Here is a 9,253-nt window from a genome sequence, read left to right as displayed (position 1 = left end):
TCTTCGACAGCACTACAGACAGTCTTCCATATTAATAAACGGTCAATATCGATATGAGTAAATTATCGTGAACACGAGAGAGAGAGCCCTGGTGTTGATCGTAAAAATTTAGGTTCTGAAATTGAGATTTCAAACGTTTAGCCATTTTTGTTGTATTTCGTGTAATAAAATAGTCTGATAGTGTGATTCAAAGGGCAAACCGTATCTATACAAGGCGTGCGTATCTAGACACTGCTTTCTTTGTTATAAAGCGACAAGCAACCGGTTCTGTAATAATGATAATCAGGTTACTACTATGCATTAACAAAGCTAGACTGACTTTCCTTCCAACCAATATGGTATCTTTTTTTTATCTCTTACTCATATTGAAACATGATCCTATAATAATGCAAATAATGACCCATTGTTCTTAGTACCATGACATTTTTTATGGAAAGTAGATACAAAGGAATTATTCTATTCATTATATTCATTCTCGTGAGGGGGTAGTGCCGACAGCGTACCTCATGCGGTGCACTGTAGGCATAACATAGAGTTCTTTAAAGCATCCCTTCGGTCCCTAGCCGAAACCCTTTTCATTCCTTTTACTTGTACCTTCGCTCATATTCTCTTTCTTCCATCTTACTTTCCACCCCCTTTCTAACTTGTTTCAAAGTGCAACAGCGAAGTGTTTCCCTCCTGTCACACCTCACACCTTTTCTCTCAACTTCCCTTTCGGCGCTGAATGACCTCATAGGACCCAGTGCTTGGCTTTCGGCCTAATTTTATGTTAAATTTCCATCACTACAATCAATCTTACGATTTTTTATTTTTTTATTTAATTTTTTTTTTTTTTTTTTTTTTTGCAGTCGCTTCAGATTTAGCTATTGACTTTCCCATGAGTTAATTGTGGAACCTACACAGGACTGCAGTGATTAAGCGACGATAAATGAAGGCCATATCGTGATAAAAGCACCCCCGCCCCCTCTCATCTTTCCAAGCCCCCTACGCCCTCTCCCGCCACCCAGTTGGACAGTCGATCTTTTTATACTCTTAAATTGTTGATACATTAAAATAACGCTGAAGTAGATAACTTCAGTTCAACGTAGCCATCAGTGACTGTACACAAGATCAAATGATTATTAAACTAACTCGTGTAAATCTCAGTCAAAGCCGAATTTAGCATTGAAATGAAAGGGAACAAAACTAGGATGATTGATAAGAGGGGCGTTCGAGGTTCATCTCCCGCGTGAAACGTGATGCTGAAAATAAAGTATTATTATTATTATTATTATTATTATTATTATTGTTATTATCATTTTTTTTTTGGGGGGGGGGGGGGGTGGGGGGGGGGGGGGGGGTCTATCACAGTCCTCCAATTCGACTGGGTGGTATTTAGTAGTGTGGGGTTCCGAGCTGCATCCTACCTACCTCCTGAGGAGTCCATCACTTTTCCCACTATGTGCGCCGTTTCTAGGATCACACTCTTCTGCATGAGTCCTGGAGCTACTTCAGCCTCTAGTTTTTCTAGATTCCTTTTCAGGGATCTTTGGATCGTGCCTAGTGTTCCTATGATTATGGGTACAATTTCCACTGGCATATCCCGTATCCTTCTTATTTCAATGAAGGTCTTGATACTTATCCATTTTTTCCCTTTATTATTATTATTATTATTATTATTTTATTATTATTATTATTATTATTATTATTTATTATTTTATTTATTACTTTTATTAGAGCTTCCAAAAGAACATTACCAAAGAATACAAAAATACGGTGTTCATCAGGAAGAGTAAGAGGATCGATAAAATGGTAATACAGAAAGAAGAGACCCACTTATTAATAAAGTAAAAATTATAATGAAACGTAAAAACACTAAAAAACTTTGAAATTCCCATTTTATGAGTTAATGTGCAAAATGTTCTATTAAGTACCAACAAGGCGTGATCCGACCTCCAGTTTACTCGGGGCACGTGCTAAAATCTACAGCCAAATAGAACATTGTTTCACCAACGAAAATTAAAATTAATATACTATATCTTATGAGAAATATTTTTCCTGTGCTGTTTAACATTATTTCTTTTTTTTTTACATTTTCATTCTAATAAATAAATCATAAATATCTTTAACTCGACGCCAAGCACCTTTTTCAGACCTTTTTAGGCTTTTCCATAGACCTTTCCTACACCCCCTCCCGCACAACAAAGTAGTTTGTAGACTTATTCCCAAGTAAGTGAAAATAATTTTTTTTACGTCTCTCTCATAGAGACTCACGTCAAATAACTTGTATTTGTTTTCTGAAACCGATTTCAACCCACTGATATCATGTTTGTGGGAGACTGAACTAAATGCTTCTAAAAGCACAGATGTTGATTTCCTGCTGAAATTTTGGGGATTTTCAGCTACTGAATTCCAGATTCCATTCCGTTAATCTTAAACCCATCACCCTGGGGAAGGGGGGGGGGGGGGTTGTCGCCAAAGCCCAGTCCCCCCGCCCCCGGTGCATTGCAGGCCCCTAGCTGCATCCTCTTTCATTCCTTTCACTGTACCTCCGTTCATGTTCTCTCTCTTACATCATACTTTCCATCCTCTCTAACTATTGTTTCAAAGTGCAACTGCGAGGCTTTCCTTCTCTTACATTTTTCAAACTTTTTTTAGCGCTTCCCTTTCAGCGAAGAATGACCTTATAGGTCCAAGAACTTGGGCTTTGCCCTATCTTTCGTATTCCATTCCATTCTTAAACATATATTTATAGTTCACAATGACATCAGTTGCTTTAAAGAATGCGTTCGTAAATAATTTCAGATTTTAAGGAAAGCCCTTATAAAACAAGAATTTGAACTTTTGAGAAACTAGCATAGAAAAATCACAATGTGGAATAAATATTTTAGTAAACCGAACTTCTTTTTTTTCATTTTTCTTTGCAATATCTCACAAAAATAACATTAAAAGACACTACAGGGCGAGAAGCCAATAAAATTATCTTGAAGCTTTATACGATGAAAAATCACTACAATTCGATAAGCCAATTAAATCATGTTCAACATTCACCAAAAGACACTAACTTAGTCAGACAGCGAAACTGACATTCATGCACCCTAGACTCGTGGATCTAACCACCGCTCCAGTCCCGAGCAAAAGTTGGAAGGCTGGCGCGCACAAAATCTCCCTAGACGGCAATATTCTTTTCGCGCGTAAAATCCGCGTTGGTTTACTCGAGAGAGAAAATGACAAGCCATTTCCGTTTTAAACCTGGCCGTGATGCAAGGGGATTAGAAGAAAGTGCATTTTCTGACGGTTATGCAGGGAGAAGAGTTAAAATGATCGTCTCTCTCTCTCTCTCTCTTCTCTCTCTCTCTCTCTCTCTAGGTCGTTCTTCCGGAGACTTGGCAGAGGCGTCAGGGGAAAAGTTCTCTGAATGACTACTTGTCCTCCTCCTCCTCCTCCTCCTCCTCCTCATGAGCTGCTCGAGTTATAAGGAAAGTTTGGGCTTGTCTCAGGAATGACCCTTTGGGGGGAAAGACAGGTATGATATGAAAAGGGGATAATTTTATTCTTTGGCCTCTCAACTTCTGTTATGTCTATCTTTGCAAGGATTTGTATATACGTGTAAACACAAGCATTGCATACACCCAACCACCACAACACGCACATAAACATACCTATATACACTACACTATAATATATATATATATATATTGTGGAAGTTATAAATTACACAAGGGCGGCTCGACACCCCCCAAATGGATTAGAAATTTATATTTAATTATTTAAGCATGAGATCATATGAACTGTCACCCCCTTAAACACAGTATTTGTTTGTGGGGTAAAATTTTTGTAATGTAAAAATTCCTACTCCTCCTCCTCCTCCTCAACTCCCTCATCCTAGTTCTACTTTTTTCCCTCATTCTCTTCTGGTGTGCCACAAGGTACGGTGTTAGCTGCATTGCTGTTTGATGTTATGATTGCAGACATAGACGGTAATGTTAAGGACTCTGTAGTGAGTAGTTTCGCCGATGACACAAGAATAAGTAGAGAAATTACTTGTGATGAAGATAGGAACTCGCTACACAGAGACCTAAACAAAATATATGAATGGGCAGAGGTAAATAAGATGGTATTTAACTATGATAAATTTGAATCAATAAATTATGGAGATAAAGAGGGAATCCTAAATGCATATAGGGGACCTAATAACGAGACAATCACAAATAAGGAAGCAGTTAAAGACCTTGGTGTGATGTTGAATAGGAACATGTTATGCAGTGATCAAATAGCAATACTACTGGCAAAATGCAAAGCAAAAATGGGAATGTTGTTACGATACTTCAAAATAAGAAAAGCCGAACACATGATTATGCTTTATAAAACGGATGTACGTAGTCCACTTGAATATTGCAATGATAGGGTACCCACATTACCAAAAGGATATTGCACAAATAGAGAGTGTACAAATGGTCCTTTACCAGCTATAGAAGAAAAGTTAAGGATTTTGACTACTAGAAACGACTACAATTTTAAAATTATATAGTCTAGAAAGGAGAAGAGAACGCTACATGATAATACAGGCATGGAAACAGATAGAAGGAATTGCCGAAAACATCATGGAGCTAAAAATATCAGGAAGAGCAAGCAGAGGTAGATTAATAGTGTCCAAAACTATATCATGAAAACTAAGGAAAACACATAGGACATTAATCCACCACCCACCAGCATCAATAATACAGCGTCTATTCAATGCGTTGCCAGCTCATCTGAGGAACATGAGTAAGCGTAGATGTGTTTAAGAATAAGCTTCACAAATATCTAAGCTCCCAGACCATCCAAGATTGGAAGATGCAAAATATACCGGAAGATGCATTAGCAATTCTCTGGTAGACATTAAAGGTTCCTCAGACTGAGGGACCTGGGGAAACCCGAACGAGCTGTAAGGTCTGTAAGGTCTCTTCCTCCCTCTCAACCTACTCCTCCTCCTTTTTTTCGTCATCCTCTTCCTCCCTCTCATCCTTCCCATTTTTTTTGTCATCCTCTTCCTCCTCCTCCTCCTCCTCCTACACACTTGCGCCATGTTTATCACCGCTTCCTCACCGCGAAATCACTCGGCGGTGCCCTCCGCTTCATTCCTGAAGTCCTGAACATCTGCTCGGGACGCACTTGTAAAATCTGTTTCTTACGAGGAGCCAGGCTTTTAGCTGAAGAAGCCTAATGGTATCTCAGACTCTCTAGACTACAGGGTGGAGAGGGCAAACTATCTCCCTCTCTCTCTCTAGACACGAAATAGTGGACGGAACCTAGAACAGAAGAGATACAACGCATCCCATTAAGGGAACTTCTTCACATACAAGATATGTGACCCGTGGAATAAACTACCACCAGAAGTTGTAAAGTCAGATATCAACAATAATTAAGAAATTTTAGAGACCGCAAATCTCCGCCAAAGCTGAACACTACATGCCGAAAATAACTCCATTCGCCATCATACAAACAAACAAAGGATCTACGTACATTATTCGTATCTATCCCAAAATCTAATTACTTGTTAGAAGTCAAAATGTGCACTATTTGGCGACATTTCGCAAAAAAAATCAATGGTAAGTTCTTGCGCTGTCCTACAGACAGACAAACAAACAAATCTAAACAGAAAGCCACCTAGTTTTTGAAACGGAATCAACATCTTACTATGATACAAGAATTTCCTTCCCCCAATAATATACTAACCACATTTTCAGAGCCAGCGCACAGTGGGCCAGGAGGTGGACAAAAACTAAAAAAAATATTGTCTAGTTTTATCAAAATCATATTAAAAATGTAAATTAGAATAGTTTTTAGAAAGGGAACCGTATATTGTATTATTATTTAAGGAGTATGGGTTAGACTGGCGTTATGGTTTTTAGACGCAATCGGCTAAGTACATTCTCTTATCTCCCAGTATGCCAGTGATTAGTCTACATCAGAATTGTGTGCATGTAGCATCTGTAATATTAGGTCTGTTTCTCATTAGTTTATAAGAGAGTTTCAAGAAGTTTACTACTTGTTATTTCTGTGACTAAACTTTGTAGATCTTAATAAAAAAAAAACCTAATATTTGTGAATATTAATCAGTCACGAATATATGAGAAAAAAATCATACAACACACACACACACTATATATATATATATATATATATATATATATATATATATATTATTATATATATATAATATGCAGAAACCAGGTACTATGTCGTACCTCTAAGTAAATGGGGATACAATCCACAATGAAGTAAATTCCTCTTGTAGTTTAAAATATATAGTTCTTGTATAGGATTAGAGCTTTCGACCATCAACTGTGGTCTTGTTCACTAAGTGAACACACTTCAGTGAACAAGACCACAGTTGATGGAACAAGACCACAGTTGATGGTCGAAAGCTCTAATCCTATAGAAGAACTATATATTTTAAACCACAAGAGGAATTTACTTCATTGTGGATTGTATCCCTATATATATATATATATATATATATATATATATATATATATATATATATATATATATATATATATGTGTGTGTGTGTGTGTGTGTGTGTGTGTGTCGACGATTAGACACAAACAACACACGAAAGAGAAAACGGCGCCCTTTTGTAACATTCAACCGCATCGGTAATTCTAGTAGAGCCACAGTAGGCGTATCTAGTGAACCTTCGCGTGCCAGTAACATTACCTGGTTAATTTCCGAGTTTTACTCCTATTCTTGTTTTTAATTATGGTTTTTGCATCGTAGCCACGATGAGTTGGTCTTTCAATAGTTGGTTGTAATTAAGGCTCATTCAAACCGTCTTACCGATGTCATAAACCCTTCACACGACGGATAGTTGCCTTTGTTACATTTGAGATGTGATTTCATAAATATCCCTTCAGAGATTTATGTGACGAATGCGATTTTAGACATATGGAATAGTAGTTCATGTGAAATAGTCGATATTGAAGAAATCGAATAGGCGAAACGTTGCAAAGTAAGATTTTAAGTGTGTGTGTGTGTGTGAGCGACACGGTGACATTTGTAGAGACTGATGTGATGGGGATTTTTACACGCTTTTTTGAACGTTCAATCCTTGTCCATGTGTGGATTTGGGACCTCGATGTTAATTTTTTTAAAGTTGATTTTCTTTTATAAGTTGTCCCTTTGCGCGAGTCCACCTTTCAGTTCACGTATTTTGATAAATTTACATAGTTTAATTTCAAGTCAGATCATCATAGTCCCACCCCATCCAGGGGCGTTGAACATTCCCAGTCGGTGGGAAATTTTCGACAAAACTGGCCTCTTTTTTGCACTTTTGAGATTTAATATGAATTTTAACAAATACGTAATTCACTATCCACTACTTCAAGTTTTAAAGATTGCCCAAAATAACTTCTTAGCGGCTCTAAATCATCTATCATTTGACAGAGAGAAGAATAGCTGTTAATGAATTATTTTGTAAATATTTATGCCCTAGGATTCTTTAATTATTCACCATTGTCATTAATTACACTTAACAATTAATAATACTCATCACTAATGATGTTATCTGATCAAAGTTTTGTATGTTTTCACGGCTGAAAATGAGCCCTGTTTATCCTGGAAATTCATAGTGCAGTGCTCTCCTTTCACTCATCTTTTGAGTTTCATCTCCCAGACTTCTCGCAACGCGGGGATTGAGTAATACTATGTGCCCCGCCTCTGTTTCAAACTATTGTGGCATCCAAACACACTGCAAGTGTTTACCATATTTAAAGGATTAATAGGTACAATATCATTGCAAATTTCCGAAAAAACGTTCTTTATCATGATTGCGTGCGCCGCCTTAGCTTACGACATCCGGGTCTCATTGATCGAAAACTATCGAATGCAAAACTAGGCTAGCCTAAGCCTGTTGCACACCTTTGCAAAACCCAGGTTGGTACGAAGGAGGTGGAATTCATCATTTTTATTTTTCCTGGGGGGTGGAAGTTGAAAGAAATTACTAGCGAAGTTTAGGCCTGACTATTATAAAAAACTACACAGTTATGCTAGTCCTGGGTAGCCTAGCCTAGTAGGACGACCTGCTCAGTCACCCTTGGCCTGTTTTCACAGTATGGCTTAGTCTAGTTGTATGCATAGGATTGATTTATTTACTTTTTTGGGGGGTTAACAAAACCTTATTTGCAGTGCTGCAAAGTTAGTTGTTGTATATGAGTACCAGTGATAGATGGAATGCAAATATTTAGGTATTAAAAGGCTTAGAAAAACTCGACCTTGTTACTCTCAGTATAGTTTTGTAGTACACGATTTAGTAAAATATAATGGACCATGTTTCATATGCAATATTACTGCAGTAGTTGTTTTGGGTCTTAAAACATCACTGCAATAATGTTAAACATGAATAAAGTCTAATATAATTACTAAATTTTGTGGTACATCCAGTGGCGTAGCTATGGGGTGGGGGGGAGATAAAGGTGCGGCCAGTCCCCCAAGTTGAAATTCACTCAATTAAAACCTGAGTTCAATAACTTCAAGTAGAGATTTACTAATACTATTATTTTCCTTCATTCACAAAAATTATATACTACATATATAGTATATATATATATATATATATATATATATATATATATATATATATATATATATATATATATATATATACTATATATACTATATATAATAATATTTCACTAATTACAGAATTGGTACATTAGTTTTGTGTAATTTTAAATTTTCTTTGGCCCCCAAAAATGTGTTGGTCCCACCTAAGGCACCCCCCAGCCCCCGCAACTGATAGAATGCCAACTACAACACTGTGTCCATGTAGCTACTTCTGTTACTTAGGGTAACAAGATGATTAAGATCCAGTATTCTGCTTTAACCTGTAATGGACGGGCATGATCATATGAAGATCTTATAACAGGGTTTGATCGATGGAAGGGCTAACACTCATATGATGAGTATTAATGTTACGCACCAGACGATTGGGATAAATTTAGCGGAAAAGATGTTCATGTCACTTCAATGGTCCACAAATGGCAGGACAGAGCCATAGGGGATCAGTGTCACTCGAGACTTGATGGGCAAAGGATTGCACCTGATCTATCCCATGACGTCTTTTGATTCATTTGCTCATAAATATGCCCAGGGATTGCTGTTGGTTTTACGTAGTTCTTATCTTTAATGACAGTATGTCAGCTATAACTGTAATTTTACCAAGGAACATTAGAAAAACAGGTGAAGTTACTGCATTTCATCTTAGTAAATCTCGTCATCATTTTACAACAA

The sequence above is a fragment of the Macrobrachium nipponense genome, chromosome 31 (assembly GCF_015104395.2).
Source record: "Macrobrachium nipponense isolate FS-2020 chromosome 31, ASM1510439v2, whole genome shotgun sequence".
In the NCBI taxonomy this organism is placed as follows: Eukaryota; Metazoa; Arthropoda; class Malacostraca; order Decapoda; family Palaemonidae; genus Macrobrachium; species Macrobrachium nipponense.
This window is presented reverse-complemented; position numbering follows the sequence as displayed.